The sequence below is a fragment of the Tamandua tetradactyla genome, chromosome 4 (genome assembly GCF_023851605.1).
Source record: "Tamandua tetradactyla isolate mTamTet1 chromosome 4, mTamTet1.pri, whole genome shotgun sequence".
In the NCBI taxonomy this organism is placed as follows: Eukaryota; Metazoa; Chordata; class Mammalia; order Pilosa; family Myrmecophagidae; genus Tamandua; species Tamandua tetradactyla.
Window position 1 is genome coordinate 25,578,757 of NC_135330.1, and position 20,108 is coordinate 25,598,864.

The 20,108-nt window shown below is 38.2% G+C and overlaps 1 pseudogene; it reads left to right on the forward strand.

The window, feature by feature from the left end:
* The first annotated feature begins 19,218 nt into the window (after positions 1-19,218).
* LOC143678846 (small ribosomal subunit protein eS17 pseudogene) lies at positions 19,219-19,867 on the forward strand (annotated as a pseudogene).
* Positions 19,868-20,108: the final 241 nt, after the last annotated feature.

Sequence of the window (20,108 nt, forward strand, 5' to 3'; positions counted from 1 at the left end):
GGATTAGGTGACGACATGTCTTCACCCATTTGAGTGGGTCTTGATAAGTTTCTGGAGTCCTATAAAAGAGGAAACATTTTGGAGAATGAGAGATTCAGAGAATGCAGAGCAGAACGACATAGCCACGAGAAGCAGAGTCTACCAGCCAGCGATCTATGGAGATAAAGAAGGAAAATGCCTCCTGGGGAGCTTCATGAAACAGGAAGCCAGGAGAAGAAGCTAGCAGATGATGCTGTGTTTGCCATGTGCCCTTCCAGATGAGAGAGGAACCCTGACTGTTTGCCATGTGCCTTTCCAGATGAAAGAGAAACTCTGACTGTGTTTACCATGTGCCCTTCCACTTGAGAGAGAAACCCTGAACTTCATTGGCCTTCTTGAACCAAGGTATCTCCCCCTGGATGCCTTCAACTGGACATTTCTATAGACTTGCTTTAATTGGGACATTTCCTTGGCCTTACAACTGTAAACTAGCAACTTATTAAATCCCCCCTTTTAAAAGCCATTCTGTTTCTGGTATATTAGCATTCCTGCAGCTAGCAAACTAGAACAATCATATTATTTGTTTTTTTAAATGTCCTTACCAATTTTCTCTCTATTTGTTCTATCAATCCATGAAAGAAAGGTGTTGAAATTTCAAAACGTAATTGTAGATATTTTATTACTCCTTGCAATTTTATCAAGTTTTGCTTCATGCATTTTGAAGCTTGTTATTAGGTTTATAAACATTTAGCATTTGTATTAGTCTGCGTTCTCTAGAGAAACAGAACCAACAGGAGATATCTGTAAATATGAGATTTTATAAAAGTATCTCACACAACTGTGGGGATGCAGGAGTCCAAATTCTGTAGGGCAGGCTATGAGCTGGCAACTCGGATGAAGGTTTTCAACAAACTCTCTAGAAGGGGCTGGCTAGCTGAAGTAAAGACAAAAGTTCTCTTTTCTGACTCCCTTGGAAGTCTTCAACTGATGGATTAGATCCAACTGATTGGATTATCTCATTGCAGAAGACACTCAGTTGATCATAGATGTAATTAGCTGTCTGATGATTTAAGTCCATGAAATGTCCTCACAGTAACAGTTAGGCCAGTGCTTGCTTGACCAAACAGCTAGGCACCATCACCTGGCTGTGTTTACACATGAATTTCACCATATTAGGATTGTATGTCCTCTTGGTGAATTGACCACTTTGTGGTTTTGACATGATGCTCTTAATCCCTGGTAGTATTATTTACAATGAAATATATTTTGCCTGGTATAAATATAGCCACTCTAGATTTTGTGTTTTGTTTGATAGTTGGTCAGAGCTGCTATGACAAATAATGCACAATGGACTGACTTAAACAGGAATTTATTGGTTCACAGTTTGGGAGGCTGAAAGTCCAAAATCAAGGTAATACCATGCTTTCTCCTTCAAGTCTGGAGCATTCTGGTGCTGGCTTGCCACCATCCTTAAGGTTCCTTGACTTGCATCTTGGCCTCCTGTCTCATGGTGATCTCTCTCTCCTTGTGTCTGTTCTTTTACTTTCTGCTGACTGCTGGCCTCTGTTGGCTTCTTCTGACTGACTTCATCCAAATATCCTCTCCTTATAAGGCCTCCAGTCATATGGATTAAGGCCCTCTCTGATTCAATTTGGCTTCACCTAAAAAAGGATGTTGAAAATCTTATTCACAAATGACTTACAAACCTTAACTGATGACATTTTCAAAGATCCTATTTACAAATGGGTCCACATCCACAGAAAGTGGATCAAGACTTTAACATGTCTTTTCTGGGGTACATGATTCAATCCCCCCAAGGTTACATCTTTTCCTATTCCTTTATTTGAACCTGTTTCTTTATATGTAAAGTGGGTTTCTTGAAAGCACACATATTTGGGTCTTGCTCTATTATCCAATCTGACAGTGTATGCCTTTTAATTTAGACTATTTATATTTCAAGTGACTAATAATACTGTTGGGCTTAATTGTACCATCTTGCTATTTATTTTTTATTGTTCCATCTGAACTTTACTTCATTTATCCTCATTTACTGCATCTTTTGGATTATTTGAGTATTTTTAATAATCCCATTTTATCTTATTTGTTGGATTATTTGATATAACTCTTTGTTTTGCTGTTATATTTATTGCTTTTTGGCTTCTGGTATATATCTTTTACTTATTAAAACCTACTTTCAAGTGATATTATACAACTTCATATATAATGTAAGAACCTAAAGCAGTATACTTCAATTTCCCTCTTAGCTGTTGTGCCATTTTCATCATACATTTTACTTCTGTACATCTTATTATATAACATGATATTGTTATTAGCTTTGCTTTAAAGAGTCTTTTAAGGAAATTTTAACTGTTTTAAGTAGATTTAAACAATGAGAAGATGTACTTTATATTTGCCCATGAAGTTACCATTTCCAATGTTCTTTATTTCTTTGTGTAGATCTAGATTTCCAACTGGTATCATTTTCCTTCTACCTGGAGGACTTTTCTTTAACATTTTTTGGCAGTGGTTTGCTGATAATGAATTCTTTCAGCCTTTGCATGTCTGAAAAAATATTTATTTCACTCTTGTTTTGTAAACATAGAAAACATTGTTATTGGCTATAAAATGCTAGATCAACTGCCTTTTTTTGTTTGATACTTTAGAGATGTTGCTCTAGTGTTTTCTGGTTTGCATTTTTTTTTTTTTTTACAAGAAGCATGTTGTCATCCTTCTCTTTGCTCCTTTATGTGTATTTTTTGAGATTTTCCTCTTTGACTTTGAGATTTTCCTCTTCTCTCTGTTTTTTGAGCAACTTGATTATAATATGGCTTGGTGTAGTTTTCTTTATACTTGGGATTCTGTGAACTTCTTGCAATTATGGATTTGTTATTTTCATCAAATTTGGAGAAATTTTGGCCATTGTTTCTCGAAATATTTTTTCTGTCCTTTCTTTCCCTCTTCTCTCCTTTGGGGACTCCAATTACATTGCTCTAAGACTACTTGAAATTTCCTGCAGCTCACTGATATACTATTCATTTTATTCTTAATCTCTTTTTCTCTCTGCTTCATTTTGGATAATTTCTATTGCTATGTCTTCACATTCACTAATGTTTTCTTCTACAATGTTTAATCTGTCATTAATCCCATCCAGTGTTTTTTTCATCTCAGATTTTCTAGTATTCGTCTCTAGAAGTTTGATTTGGGTCTTTTAATATCATCTACATCAATATTTTATATATCCAATTTTCCCTCTAACCTCTTAAACATATGAAGCACATTTATGATAATTATTTTAATGTTATTGTCTATTAATTCTATCATCTTTCTTTTTTTCAGTGGATTGATTTTTCTCTTCATACTGGGTCTTTTTTTTCCCTGCTTCTTTGTATACTTGTTAATATTTGATTGGATGCTACACCTTGTGAATTTTGCGTTGTTGGATGCTGGATAGATTGATATGCCTATAAATTTTATTGAGCTTTGTTTTGCGACTTAGTTAAGTCACAAAACAAAGATAAGGATGACAACACATTTCTTTGAAACAGTTTGATCCTTTCAGGACTTGCTTTTAAGTTTGTTAGTTAGAACAGAGCAGTGTTTAGTCTAAGGGTAATTTTGTTCCACGATTGAGGCAAATTCCTTTTGAGTACTCTACTGAATGCCCCATGAGTTAAGAGGTTTTTTAATCTGGAAACAATAACTATTCTTAATGTGTGTGAGCACTTGAGATTATCACCTCGAATCCTTTCAGTCTCCTATTGAATACTTGTATATACCCTCTACTCTGGAAATCCTGGACACCTTAGTCTCTCTGGACTCTTAGCTCCATCTCTTCAGGTCAGGAAGTTTATGAAGTAGCATGTAGGTTCCTGCTCCATGCTCCATGGCCTGTGTTTTAGTCTGCCAAAGCTGCCAGAATGCAACACACCAGGGATGGGCTGGCTTTTAATAAAAGGGGATTTATTTAGTTAAACACATATAGTTCTTCAGAGGAAAGGCAACTAATGTTAAACTGAGGTTCTTTCTTACATGGGAAGGTACAGAGCAATCTCTGCTGGCCTTTTCTCCAGGCCTCTGGGTTTCAACAACTTTCCCCGGGGTGATTCCTTTCTGCATCTCCAAGCCTGTGCTGAGCTGCAAGTGCTGAGATGAGGTATGCTGAGCTGCTTGGGCTGTGGTATGTTGAGCTCTCTCATTTAAGCATCCAGTCAATTAAATCAAACATCATTCATTGCAGCAGGCATGCCTCCTAGCTGACTGCAGATGGTATCAGCAACGGATGAGCTTCAAATGCCATTGGCTCATGTCCACAGCAACAAAACTAGGCACCTTCACCTGGTCAAGCTGACACCTGAACCTAATTACCACAGCCTGGCGACTCTCTCAAAGCAGAAGGCTAGGGTAAACATGGGGTGCTCCTCATTTTCTTTTTTTCTCTCAGAGATCATTGATTTTTATTGTGTGATGTACTTGAAACTCTTGAAAAATCATTGTTTAATGCATTTTCTCCTGTTTTTTCAAGTGCAAAAATATATTTGGTCTCTATTACTACATTCTTGCTGGAAGCAGAAATCACAGCATGTAATTTAATCTTAATATAACTCATTTTACAATGGGTATTTTCTATCCCTATTTTTCAGATGAGCAAACTGTGGCTAGAACTAAATCTCTCTGAAAAAGAATAAATAATAAACCCAGGATTTAAATTCAGTTGTGTTTCTCTCCAAAGCCTGAGTTCTTTTCACTGCTCCAGGCTCATGAGGCCATCTGAAAGGCATTTAGGGCTGGGGTTTAGGCCAGTCTCTGGATCAATGATCTGTATGATCTTATTCAAGTCTCACATGTTTTCTATGCCAGGTAGCCCAAGAGAATATTTTAACTGCTATGTTCCAGGTCCGCTCTTTAGGTCATGGTTGGCTTCTCCTCCTCTTTCCACAGGTCCCATGTTTTCAGCATAGTTTTCTGTTCTATTTAAAAAGATCTTCCTTTAGAACTCCCTTCTCCCCCCAAGTGCTTAATGTCGTGCCTGGCACTCGAAAATTTCCTTTATAAATGATTATTGAATGAATAAATAAATGAATGCATGAGTGATTGTCTGTAGAGTAGGTCATAGTTCACCTTCCTTGCCTTCTCCCAACAACTGCAGTAGGAAGGTCCCAGGCCTCTGCAACCCCTGGATACCGAATGAAATAACATTAACTTCAGTGATCCAGTCTTCTGGTCCCCATGCTCAAGCAAGACTTGTAGCTCCCTTGAAGCTCCCTCCCCCTAACATATACTTCTGAACTTATAAAAATTCACAAAGGAGTAAGTACTTAGTACTTTGAGCTGTTGGGAAGAAAAGCACTAACTCTAGTTACATAAATAGAAGGTGGTAATTTCTTTTTTTCTCAAATCAGAAACCTAAGTTTGACATTCTGGTTGTACTAGTTTTAGACTGTAAATGTAACCTATTAGCCAGAAAACCATGAAATTCATAAAAAGGACATTTTTCTTCCTAAGACACCTCTGCCTGAAATAGCTCCTGCTGGCCAGATGATGAGATGATTCAAGAACCCTTCCTAGCACATTCAGTCATGACATGGAAGCTTGAGCACTTTGCTCCTAGGAGGTCCTTTGCAACTTGGTGGGCTATGGAACAAAGGGGAGGGACCAGAACAGAAAGTTCTGCCCCTATCCCATACACATGTGTCTGTGTCTTCAGGCAGGATGATATTCCTTCCTTACCCCACCCCCATTATTTTCTTGGGTTATGCCAGAGGCTGGCTTTTAGGAGCTTTGGGAATTTAGTTCAATTTAACCACTATTTATGAAGCCTGTATTGTGTACCCAGCTCAGTGTTCTTATATGTGTAGCCTTTGGCTTCCTGTTAGGTGGAGGTCTCTGTCTTTAACTCCTCCACTTCTGAGGAAATAATTTCTATAGGTAATATCTTGGGGCCTGGGAGGCTTGGCTTTGGAGAAATACTGACAGTTCTGATAGCTTAAGGGCCTCTCATATTTTTAGTAGCATCCCAAAGCTTCTCTGCCCTTTCTATCTTTCCTTAGCAACCCACTGGGTCTTGAAGATGTTGAAGTTCAGATAAATCCAATGAAATATGTGGTATGATATAGTCATTTTATTTGCATTTAATTGCTTACTAATAGTACTTAAAATTGGGTGCTCAATATTTTAGTCATATCTCACATTTATTCCTTTTATTCTTATAATTTAAGTTATAGATTCTAGCATTTTCTCCCCTTTATGGATGAGGAAATTGGAAAGTATTAAGCAGTTTACCAAACAAGTTAGAAACTGAAACTTCATTAAATTTAGGTCTGCTGATTCTAGTTGTAATGCTCTTCTCACTATATCCCTTTCTGTCAGCAGAACATCTTTATGGACCAATAATGTTTGTTTTAGTTTTCGTATTTGCATGTCAGTACTAAGCAGCACAAGGATCAGAAAAGCAACAACTTTTGCATTAGAATAACCTAATTTTGATCCCGAATCCACCATTTAAAAGCTTTGTGATGTTTGGCAAATAACTTAACCTTCTTGACCCTAAGTTTCTTTCCTTATCAAATGAGGGAAAAAAGTACCTGCCTTCCAAAGTTGTTTTGAATATTCTGGGAGATCATGTGTGTAAGTGGCTGACACACTAGATACACTGGGGATGTCTATTATTAGTCATTCAGTTCTCATTTCTTTCACAATTTATTCTCTCGTTTCAGTTCAAACTTTTCCTTCATAAAGCCTTCTCTTGTTTCAGCCTGCACAAATTTGCCGTTTTTTGTGAATTACTTCAGCATTTACAGCCCTTACTGTCCAATTTAACAATTAATTATATTTTGTTTTGTATCGTTAGTCTTATCTCTCTAGCTAGATTGGAAGCTTTTGTGGCCATTGGACTAGATCAGAGGTCTCTGCATGTTTTATGGTGTTGAATGCATTCCAGGCATGTGATAAGTACTAGATGGAGTGAGATGGTTTAGATTCTCTGGGGAGTAATTCTTGTAGTCTTAGTAAGAAACAGAAGCTAGGCTATTTGAGCACCATTGGCTTGAACTAAAGTTTTCAGCTCATATCGTTACAGAGAAAACAAAGAGATCAAAGGCAGCCCTCACTATGACTGAGCACCCCTGTATCTAGGAAAATAAGAGAGTTAGCTAATATATCTCCTCCCCAGATAGCCTAGCCTGTAGTGACCTATGCACTTAGTTCAGGTGTCAGAGGGACAAAACATGAGTTTCAGAGCATCAGAATTTGAGTTTCAGCTCTACTCTTACTACCTTTTGGCTCATGGGCAAGTTTTGTTAGCTCTCTGGATCTTCTTTAAAATGGAAATTAGTCCTTCACAGGGTAATTGTAAAGATAAAATGAAATTTACTAAGTCAGAAGGATTTATATATTTTAATATGCTATTACATTTATAAAAATTATTTTCATTAAGGGTCATTGTTATTTGAAAAAGGCAGGGAAGAATAAAGGGAAGGGAGTAAAAAGAAAGTTAACTTGGAGGTACCCAAATTGTACTGGGTGGTCAGGGATAATGAGAAAAAAGGGTGAGAGAATTTCTGGTGAGGGCATCTGAGGAATTCTGGTAAGTCTGTGAAGCAAGTGCAGGGACGGGACCTACACAGAAAAGGGTTTTCCTTTTTCATGGGTCTAGAATACTGAAGGAGATAGGCTGGCTTGAGAATATGTGGTATAGGAGAGTAAGACACGGTCAGGGCTAGAGAAGGGGCCTGTGGCCTGGGAAGGCAGAAGAACCGGTGGCCCAAGTAGAATGATGATGACAATGGTCAGCTGATATCAACCAAACACAGTACAAACTCAACTGTGTGGAAAGTGATTTACAGACTGTATTTTGTTTAATCATCACGACAACCTCAACACTGCTCTTCCCACTTTGCAATACTGCTCTTCCCACTTTGTTGTGAGGAAACAGAAACTTAGAAAAGTTAAATCATTACAAGATCACCTCTTGTTCTGCCTGACTGCAGATCCCACCTTTCAACTATTAAGTTCTACTCTCCTCAACCTTATGAACTTCTGTCTCCATTCAGATCATTTGTTTCCTTTCAAATATTTCACATTAGAGTAAAAACTACTTGCACAGGTGAGTACACCAGGGTATGTTATGACTGTAGTCTGAGTTGGAAGGTTATTGTCCTGGAGAAGAGAAAGTGGGGGAAAGGCCAGAATATTAGGAGAGATTCTTTGGCAGATGAGCACACTCATATTTGTACTTACACACACTCATACACACGTGTGTGCACACACATGTCACTTTCTTTGATTCTCTGAGTTGTGGTAGCAAAAATTTACCAAAGGTAGTGGTAGCTATCAGATTGGCAGAGAGCTCCCTGAGGGAGCCCCATTTCTTCTCAGTGATGTGGGTCAGCAGCACAAGCTGCTCCTCTCTGAAGCACATTTACCTCTTCTTACATCAGTGCTTATTTCCAGAGCTCTGCAGGGCCTCTTATAAATCCTGACCATCTCCTGGGATGTGACCCTAATATTTCACTCCTCATACTGCTTATTAGCCAAACATGACAGCATAGTTGAATGGGATGGACCTGAGAGAGTTAAAAGGATTTTTTTTTTAATGGTTAGAGGAGTTTAAACTCAGTATGATAGCGATTTCTCCATTTATTTCTTGAATCTTGTTTTCAAATTTTTACTTTGAAATACGTCAAAGCTTACAGGACCATTATTAAGTGATACAAATCCCATACAGAGAACTCCAACATACCCCCACCCCCTGGATACCCAGGTCCATCAATTTTACATTTTGTGGCATTTGTCATATCATTTTATCTCCACATCAGTCTATCAATCAATCTGTCTTTCTGTCTCTCTGTTCATCCATTTTCTGAACATTTGAGTATAAGTTGTGTACATCATGCTCCTCGTTTGCTAAGAACAAGGATATTCACTTATATATTCACCTTAAGTGGAATTATCAAGCTCAAGAAATTTAACATTTATATAAAGCTTACAGTCTGCGTTCCATTTTTTCATATGTCCTAATGATGTTCCTTTGAACCTGGTCTCTTCTCTTGTTAGATCCCAACCCAGGATCATGTATTGCCTTTAATTTTCATTGTCTTGTCAGTTGCTCTTTTTGTTTTGAAATTGTAGGAACATATATATACAACATAAGCTTTCCCATCTTAACCAATCCAACCCAAACCATTCAATGAGATTGAGCACATTCACTACATTGGGGTGCCTTTACCACCTTCCATTATGGAAACTTTCCCATTTCTAGGAACCAAAACCCTACACCCGTTTTGCATTAATTCCTCATTTTCTGCCTACCCCCGTCCTTGGCAATTTGTATTGTAATTTCTGTCTCTATGAGTTTGTCTATTCTATGATATTTTATTTGTAGTTACCATGGGGCTTAAATTACATCCTCAGTCTGTAAAAATCTCATCTGTTTCAAAATCAACTTAATCTTAGTAGTATACATAAACCATGTTCTTACATCCCTCCATCCCCTCGCCTTTTTATACTGCTTGTCATAAGTTACATGTTAATACATTGTGGGTTCAAAATCACTGATTTCACATTGCATTTTCTAATTTTCCTTTTAGATCCTGTAGGAAGTGAAAAATGGAGTTGCAAACCCAAAATACAATAGTACTGGCATTTATAGTTACCTATGTCATTACTCTAACCAGAGATATTTATTTTTCATGTGGCTTTGATCTATTGTCTATTGTCCTTTCCTTTCAATCTGCAGAACTCTCTTTAGCATTTCTTATAAGGATGGTCTTGTAGTGACCAACCCCCTCAGCTTTTTATCTGGTAATGTCTTAATTTCTCCCTCATTTCTGAAGGAGATTTTGCCAGATAAAAATTTTTGGTTGGCAGTTTTTGCTTTCAGCACTTTAAATAGGCTATTCCACTGCCTTCTTGCTTCCATAGTTCCTGATGAGAAATTAGCATATAAGCTTATTGAGGCTCCTTTGTACATGACATGTTGCTTCTCTCTTGTAGCCTTCAGAATTCATGCTCTATCTCTGGTGTTCAACAGTTTGATTATAATATGTTTTAGTGTACATCTATTTGGGTTTATCCTATTTGGAGTTCATTGAGCATCTTGGATGTGTATATGCATGTCTTTTGCTAAATGTGGAAAGTTTTCAGCTATTATTTATTTGAATGTTCTTGCTGCCCCTTTCTCACTTCTCCTTCTGAGATATTCACAATGCATATATTGGTATGCTTGATGGTGTGCCACAGGTTCCTCAGGCTCTGTTTACTTTTCTTCATTCTTTGCTCTTTCTACTCCTCATACTGGATTATTTCAATTGTCTCATCTTCCAGTACACTGATTCTTTCTTCTGCCAGCTCCAATCTGCAGTTGAATCCCTCAAGGGAATTTTTAATATCTGCTACTATTTTCTTCACTTCTGTTTGGTTCCTTTTCATAATTTCCTTCTCTCTTTTGATATTCACTCTGAATCCATCTACCAGTTTTGTAATTGCCTTTGACTTTTTGCCCAGGCTTTCTAGAGGAAAAGTTAGAACTCTTTGAGCATATTTAGAACCATTTTTTAAAAAGCCTCTGTCTTTTATGTCCAAGGTTTTGTCCTCCTCAATGATGGTTTCTAATACTTTAATCTTCTTCTTTGCTTGGCCATCACTTCTTGTTTCTTTGTATGTTTTGTAAACTTTTTTTTGAAGCCTAGGCATTTTGAATTTTAAAGTGTGGTTACTGAGGTTTAGATTCTGAGACATCTGTTCCTTAAGCTTGTATTCAGCTAATGTTATGACAGAACTTTTCTTGATTGCCAGGAGCCAACTTAAAAAAGAAAAAAAAAGAAAAAGGCAAAAGGGAAAACAACTTTCCCAGTCTTTGCAGATTGACCTGTGGTAGTGCTATCCTTCGGAGTTTATCCGTAAAATGAGATTGGAGAATAGCTCAAAGTGAAAGCATAAGGACTGCCCTAAACCATTCTGTTGTGTCTTGCTTGGGCATGCATGTGTGGTCCTAAGAATCCCCCTGTTGACAAGAATACCAATATTCCTCTTTCCTTAGGAAACAGCTTATTAATTGTTTATTAACTGGGCACTGCACTAGATGTCCTACAGCCATAAATCCCTTGCCCCAGGGAGCATGAGTTGACTGCTAGCATTCAGTAGGAGAACTCAGTTATCTGTCTTCTATGCATAGGGCAAGTTCTGGGATGGGGTGGCCCTTTGGCCACCACAAGACAGATTGGGCCAGAGATATATGATCCTAGTATCTGCACAAGGGATATTCTGCTCTCTTCAGAATTGGGACCAGGGATCTGCACTGGGAGTGTGGGCCAGCTCTATACTGATCTAGTGAGAGGTTGGGGAGGGACCAGCTAGGGCATTACAAGATCCTGGTGCATTAGCCTTTTTCTTGATCTGGCACTTGCCTTGTTACTGAAGTCCTTTAACTGTTTTCTAGAGCTTTGGAAAGATTTTTCTGATTGTTCAAAGCTTCTGTTAGGAGACAGATTTCTGGAGCATCTCACCCCATCATCAGGGTCAGCCCTCCCTTGAATCTTTTTTTTCACCTCTTAAGGCAGTCAATTGTACAAAGATGAATAAGAAGTAACCCATAGACCCAAGGAACTAATGTGAAAATACAAATTTGACACAGTGAGATTATTACTAGAATAGAGGTTCTAACAATTAAACCAATTAGAATGGATTATAAAGTAAGGTCATGATATTCCCCATTTCTGGAAGGTTCCAGCAGATGCTGGATAGTCAACCACTGGTTATGATGTAATAGACTGGATTTTTGGACTGGATGGGGATATGGCTATATGACTTGAAAATATTGTCTTCCTGGGACACTAAAATTGTATTATTTTATATAGAAGCTATAATGTCTTGGTAGTTCTGGGGTTAAGGCAGTAGTAATATGGCTGATACTCCTAATTACTTCCTCCAAATCCTTTGTCTTCTTTCTAAATAAGAGAAATTCAATTTTGTCCCAATTATACATAGCTTTAAAAGCCAGTTTCCTAGGTCCCTTGGAGCTATGGCTGACCTGTTGACATAGCTCTGGCCAATGAGATGGGAGTACAAGTCATGAGGTGGGGCTCCTGTGAAAGCTTGCTTACCAGAGTCATCTGGTAAGTATCTCTTTAGGTTTCATCTTTTCTCTTTTACTCTCTCTCTCTCACTCTGTGTCTCTGTCTCTCTTTTACTAGAAAGTGGCCGAAATGCCTAGAAGTAAAACAGCCATTCTGTGACCACAAACCACATGCTAAAGATGGTAGGGCAGGAAAAGAGAAGGAATCTGTGTCCCTGGTTCTCTGTGTCTCTCTGTGTCCCTCTCTACCAGGCAGCACCACTTACAGGGGACTTTTTGTTATAAGAAAATATAAACCACTATTTAGTTAAAACATTGTAATTGGTTTCTCTTACTTGCAGCCAAACACAATCTTAACTGATGCACACAATACAGTGAAAAGCATTAGAAGGTCCAGGTTGAAATTCTTTTTTCACCAATTACTGTCTTTGAGACATTAGGTAAGTTATATCAATCTTATTGACCTTAATCCTTCCCATGTATCAATTGATGATAATAATTCCTATCTTCAGGATTATTAGAGGGATTAAATGAGATAATGTGGGTGAAATGACCTTGCAAAATGCCTGGTACAGGGAGGGACCTCAACAGATGTTTCTTTAATTTTTGTAGCTGGAATATCTCCATAAATGAACCCCTTGAGCATTAAAAGAGATACTCATTTATTGATGGACAATCTCCAAAGTTGGATGCGTAATGTTAGTGGATTTGGGAAGACAATATTAGAAAATATTAAGCAGTATTAGAAATTATATTCAGATTTAACTTCATCTTATCTTTTAAGAATGTCTATTTGAGTATGCTTTATATGGAAGTATGGACATACATGATGTAATTTATAAATAAGAAAGTGAATGCATGGGGTGCATACTTAAAAAAGGTTCAGAGATGACTTTGAACATCACCCATGTTATTATCACTTAGGTTGTTTGTTAAAAATGCAAATTCTGGGGTCCCACTGAATTAACAGTTCTACTCTGGGGCCCTGAAAATCGCATTTTAAAAAACTGCCTAAATAATTCTCTATGTTCACCAGAATTTTAGAACCACAGATTAGCAGAAATACTCTTTATATTTCCAAGACTCATAGTACCAACCATTTCTAGAATTCTGGGCCCCTATACTTAGCTTATTTTCTTAGCTCTGCATAGTAGTGTAAGGGTGGTCAACCCAGGATGAATAGTTATGATTATTAAACCTAAGCTCCAAATACATCTGCTTGAATCTGGGCCTTCTGAAAACAAAATTTAGGGAGTAGATAAAATTTGCCTTTGTTGACCTTGTTTTCCTTGTTTCAAGTTGACATTTTCTCTTCTTCTTCCAGGCTCACTGTGCCCTCACAACAGTTCAAGTTTTCACAACCCTCCTTCACTCCTGCTGCTCTCTGAGGGCACATCATGCCCCCAAATTCAAGCTATACCCTTCAAATCTGTGTGTGTATAAAACCATCCCTATGATAGTGCTGGACTACTTAGGGAAGCAGTCTGGAATAATCAGTGAAAAAAGCTTGGGTTTTGGAATCATTCACATAATAAACACTTAGAGAATACATATTGATATTAAAGACAACATGCTAGGGTCTGTGGAGTTAGATTAGAAGGAAAGTGGTTCTTATTTTGAAACTATTTGGAGATTAGTGTGGAGAAATTCACACAAACCATTAATTACTCTAGGATGACTGCTTTGGTGTGGGTATGAACCAAAAACAGTGGGAGCTCAGACAAAGCTTGTCCATGCCATGTCTGCTTGGGGAGATAATGAAGCCTTCACAGAAAAGGAATTGCTTGAGCTGAAGGATGAGTGTATTTCCTTTTTTTTTTTTTTTTTTTTTTTTTTGCTTTTTTTCAAGGCAAAAAAGCTTTCCCTTCCTCCTTCCCTTCCTCCTTCACTTCTTTCCTCCCTTCTCCTTTCTCTCTCTCTCTCTCTCTCTCTCTCTCTCTCTCTCTCTCTCTCTCTCTCTCTCTCTCTCTCTCTCTCTCTCTCTCTTTCCAATTCTTTCTGTCTCTCTCCTTGCTTGCTTGCTTGCTTCCTTCCTTCCTTTATCAACACACATATTGGTGATCATCCTTTCTGGTGTTGGTTGCAGTTCTTGAGTAGGCAACAAAAACCCTTTAGTTATGAGATTGACATAAAGAGAGGCAAAAATTCATTTTTGTATGATCTCAAAGCTGTTGGGAAGCTAAGGACCTTAAACGAAAATCAGAAGATCTGTTTCTTTAATTAGATTGTGAACTCTTTGAAAGAAGAGACTGTCTTTTCCACCTTTGTGCCCTTGGTATCTTGCACAGTACCTGTTACACAATAGGGCTCAATAAATGGGTGTTAAATTTAATTAAAAAAAAAACCGGTGTATTTTGCCTTCTCTTGGAAATTTCTGTTAGGAATATTGAGTTTTGAAAATAGAATGATTAAATATTCACAGGAACAGGATAATGGTTAGGAATATGGAACTGAGAGACAGATTGACCTGGGTTCAAATTCTTTCCTCATCAATACCTGTGATGTCAGTGAAGTCACTTAACTTTTTTGAGTCTCTCCTCATTTGAAACACACATGTAAGCACACACATCCCAGATGTGGACTTAGTGCCTGGCACCTGATAATTGCTCAGTACATGTTATCTAGCTATTATACCAAAAATTTTGCAAGGATAGGCCAGTGGTATGAGTCTTCAATTTACAATAATTTCCACTAAGAGATGAACTAGGTAGGAGAGATTGGATCGGTAGCCAGTCAGCTAAGGGAACCTGCCTCTCAAATTGAGTTCCTTACTAAAGCTGAAGTTGAAAGACAGGAGATTCAGGGCATTGGAATCATGGATACCAAGCAGCACAAAATGATGAAAGCAAAGTGCAGTGTTGGCAGGTGGCCACCTTCTTGTTATCTTGAAAGTGCAGTCCTTGTGCACCTTCATCTCATTCATTTTTTACAATATACTTTTTTTGCAAATGGGAAAGAAAGAGGAGGGATGGCAGAGGGAGACTGGAGGACTTATAGAAGAGAATATTTGAGGCTAGGGCCAAATAGAATAATATTTTTACTGTTTTTTTTCTATTAAAGAACTTGTAGGTTTACAGAAAAATCTTGCAGAATATAGAGTTCCCTTATATCCTCTCCTCGCACAAAAGTTTCCCTGTTAAAACTTTCAGTTAGAGTGGTACCTTTTTTACAACTGAAGAAATAATATTATTATACTCATATTATTAACTATTTCCCGTAGTTTACACAAGGGTTCACTGTTTTGTACTGTATGATTTAAAAAAATTCTAGTAACATGTATACAACCTAAAATCTTCCCTTTTAACCACATCCGAGTATGCATTTCAGTGCTGTTAATTGCATTCACAATACAGTGCTACCATCACCACCATCTGTGACCAAAACTTTTCCATCACCCCAAATCTTACTGCTTTTTAACTCTTTGATTGCCAGGAACGTGGGTGAAGCAAAGCATTGGTTTATTCCGCTTTTATTCAGCTCAGTGCCCTGCTGACAACAAAGTGTGCCTGAGTCACAGGGGGTCAAGTGACTGCAGCTTCTCTGATGAGTCATTGTCTTGCTTCTGGTAATGTCCCCATGACTGGAGCCGACTTGTTTACTGAGAGAAATCTACAGCCATCTGCAGGTACAGACTCTCATGCACCAGATCTCACCTGCAGAGATGAACAGGTTATATTAAAGTGCTTTTACTCTACTAATAGGAAGTAGCAGCTGCCTGATGAGATATGAAGATGTCCTTTTCTCTGATTTGGTATCAGAATTAGCAAGTGTTTAGATTTGAACCCAAAGGATTGAGCAAGAGTTAGAAGGTTTGAACAGATATATGTATTTATATTTATTTATTAGTCAGGTCTCAACACTGGCCACCTGAAGAGTGCTTAATAGAAAGATTATTTACAAAGCTGTGGGCAAGATTCAGGGAAACCATAAGGAATGGTGCAGGTCTCAGGGAAGGCACGTGTTGGGGGTCATTACAAGGCTGAAGAAACAAGGGGAGGGTGGTACTACTGGATTCTGGAGAGCAGTCAAGTGTGGAATAGGCACATGAGAGGAACTGTGGCCATCATTTGAGGGTCGTAGTCTATGTATAGTGAACCAACAGGAAGGAAGTCCGGGGAATAATATCCAACTTTACTCTCCTCCCACCCTCCTGTCTGGCAACCTTCCATGGGCTTGGATCCTTCCAAATAAAGTGGGAAGCCAGATAGCAAGGTTGATGTTGATATAGTCATATAGGCCAGCCTCCTGGGGAAGAGAGCAGAGAGAGAACAGGGAGAGGGATTCTGGAGGGACAAACACAATATTTAGCACAACTTACTAGGTAGGCAAGTCGGTTACCTGCCTGGTATTCAGTTTTGACCATCAATGAAATGGGAAAATCATTCTACATACTTTACAGTGTTATAAGAATGGAATGAAATAATGTAGGTTGAAGTATTTGAAAAGCTCTGAAAGACTGGGTGAATGTTGAGCATGAGGTTGTAGAATGGCTGGTACTTTTCAAGGAAGAGGAAGTGACAATGTCACAGTCCTCAGGGTGCATTCATTACTTCACAGATGGTTCACCTTCTTGAGATCTGGATAAGTATATATCCTGTACTTGATGCTAGGGGGGAGCATGGAAAACAAGGATGGGTGGGTTATAAAAAACGTGATGATAGATCAAGGCAGAGACAATACTCCTCGCAAAGCCAGTAATGAAAAATATGAAGATCTGTGTGTATTTCTATATCTATATATGCATCTATGAAATGTATAGAAATATATGAAGAAATTCTTCTGTGTGAAATTAATATACAGATAATGAAAAAGTATCCGTAGAGAAACAATACAGATCTGAATGATTAGAACTGGATAGAGGCGATCAGGAAAGGTATTTAAAGAATGGAGTTTTGAGTTGGAAGCTGGGCATTGAAGTGTCAAACCACTGTCCTGGTAGGGATTGTTATCCTCCTTCCAGGTTTAAACATAGCTCTTTTGAAAAATAGGATGAAATATTTCTACAGTTCTTTGGAAGATGTTTAGTTTATTAAGAGCCTAGGACATGCCAGGCATGCTTCTATCTTTCACTTTTAGAAGTAGAAAGAGAAGAGGAATAAGGATGGTTACAGTCTCCCACATAGGCGTCAGGTTATTGCAAAGCCTAAAAACAGCGTTTAGCAGCCAAGTGCTTGTTGCGTGAATGTTAATAGTCTAGGACAATGTGGCAATGAAAGGGAAAATTATCCATCATCCAAGCTTCTTTGGATAAATATCCTTGAAAATGATACCAGTGTGATATGATTCAGAAACACTGCTATGGATGCAGAAAGCATTGGCCCTGAGCCCACAGGGTACAGTCCAGAGAATAGAGCTCTGGAGCAATGCCATGGCTTCTTGGGCTCTGAGATGAGTCTATAGCCAGTAGGAGTTCTTGGAACTGGCTGAAGGCTGTGGTGGAAAAGCACAGCTTGCTCCTTCTATCAGCTTCCTGCAGAGGAGAGAGGGGAACAGGAGCTACTCAGAAGCCTGAGGACCACAGTGAATGTTTGTTCCAACTCTACATGCCCTATCCCTGCAACACCCCCAGACTCAGGGCCCAGTTAAGGCTTCCCACCAAACAAAGAACTGTGTCACATCCCTACCTAAAACACAAGATTGCCTCTGAGAGCAAGGACTATGCATGATGGTATATGCATATGCCTAGGTGGATCCTCCCTTTATATTATAACTCAATTGAAATATTCTAAAACTATGCTCTTTTGTTCTTGAATGTATCTCTAGTGTGATTTAGATGGTAAATTCTCACATATGAATTTGTTCAGCTCTCTTGAGTCACAGGCAGGAGGCTATTATTTCCAAATGGGTGATGGTGTGGATATGGAAATAGATAAAGGACTTTTTCAGAGACAGTGTTTATTAAAACTATGCTATTAATGGTGAATTTATTTCTTTGCTTTAAAGTTATCATTTAAAAATCTTCCCTAGACAAACAAATGGGGCAAATAGCAAATCACCTGCTTTGTTGTCTTGCATATCTTTTAAAGTGGGGCATCCAAAACGTGGGAGGGTCAATCCTGCCTTTTTTGCTGATCTCTGACAATACTTTCAACTTATATTTTATGTTAAGGCATCCCTTTGTGCTTCATTTTCCATTAGCTCTGGTGGTGGGGCAGGGGGTGAGGGGGGGATGATTGTGAACTCCTAACCAGTTTTGGCAGGTACTTTGGAAGCCTCCAAGAAGCAACCCACAGGTGAACTCATTGTCATGAGGTTGTGAGGTTATTCCCATATGAGTCATCCATTTCAATAGCACTGGCTTGGATTTGCTTTCTCTTTCAATGGGGCCATTACATCTTTTTGATGCCAGCTTCTTAAGGCAATCAGACAGGGTAATGTGTGTCCCATTAGAGAAAGAGAAAATTGAGCATCCCCAGAATAGTTTCATATCACAGTTAGGTTTGTTAGCTACAAAAATAGATTTACATTAAAATAGAGAAATGTGGAAAATGATATGAAAATAGAAACCTTTTTCATTAAGTAGGTTAGCTCTCCTAGAAATTCTTAAGTTTTAGAACAGTTAAGAAACTAAAGAATACAGTACCAAATAATAACCCAGGTGTTAGGGGTGATGCCTGCAATTAGGCTGATTAAGATTTTTCTAATAAATTAATTTTTCTCTACTTCTAGAATTTAACATCCAATCTCTCATACTTAACATTTCCTTGAGAAATTGGGAATTTCTGACATTTTTTTAATTGAGAGCTAAGACTAAATCTTCATAGAATAAAAAAAAATATCAGTCCCACTGTCAAAAATAATGATATTCTCATCATGCCCAACACACTCAGTGTTTCCCAAATTAATAATCTAGTTAGTAGTAGCTGAAAAAAACCCTTGTGGGCTGGATAGTACCTGCCTGAATGTAAATTGTCAGAATAATTGTTTTTCCCAGAAGGTTAGGGTATATTAAAATGATTATCTTGATAGGAAGAGAAGACAGCTAAAGAGAATTGATGGTCTTCAGGTGGAAGGTCATAAGATGGTACCTAAAATTTGTTGTCTCCTTTTCACCATCGTCTATCTCCTCTTAGCAACATATAAGGTCAAATATTTTTTTCAGAGAAATAAATAAATTCAATCAACAGTCATTGGATGAATCTGCTTTAGATGTTCAGATAATGTTTTTCTATTGATTAGTTACAAGGTCTTTCCAGATGTGGTCAGTATCTTTAGAAGACTAGAGGTTTCTTCCTTTCCCTTTCTCTGTAGTTTTCTGCCTCTGTGTTTTCACAAGTGTATTTTGTTACTCTTCTGTGAGTCTACAAGGGCAATCTGTAATCACCACTAGTTTTAGTTGTCAGAACTAGACTTGAGCATTCTGAGGTGCCATCAAAAGGACTAGCATAGTCCTTCTTTTATCAGTGACCTCCCACATGGGCTGTATTCACACCAAAACTGCAAAGAAGGCAGCTCAGATCTTCCTTGAGAAGTAATACACATGCACATACAGCAACTTCCACATAAACAAGCACATGTGTGAGGAGATCACCATTTTTCCCAGAAAGAAACTCTGCAACAAGATGGCAGGCTATGCCATTCTTATGATGAAGCAGATTCAGAGCTCCCTTATGAGAGGTATCTCCATCAAGCTGCAGGTGAGGAGAAAGGAAAGATAATTTTACTCCTGAGGTCTCAGCTCTAGATCAGGAGATCACTAAAGTGGATCCTGACATTAAGGAGGTGAAGAAGCTTTTGGACTTAGGCAGCTTCTACAACCTGGAAGTCAGTCAGCCCACAATTGGGGTGAATTTCAAGACACCACATGGAAGTATCTGAATGTTTCTGCTATGCTGTCATACTTTCAATAAACCTGGGAACATAAAAAAAAAAAGGACCGGGACATACTAAAAATATATAATGAGATCTCATTCCACCATGACTTCTTATTTGAATATTATCTGTTCAACAAAATGTTCTCTCTTCTTCCTGGTAGGATTGCCAGATAAAATACAGGGCATCCTGTTTTTTTATGTTTGTTTCCTGTATCTGGCATTGTTACTTTGTGGGCACTTAGCTA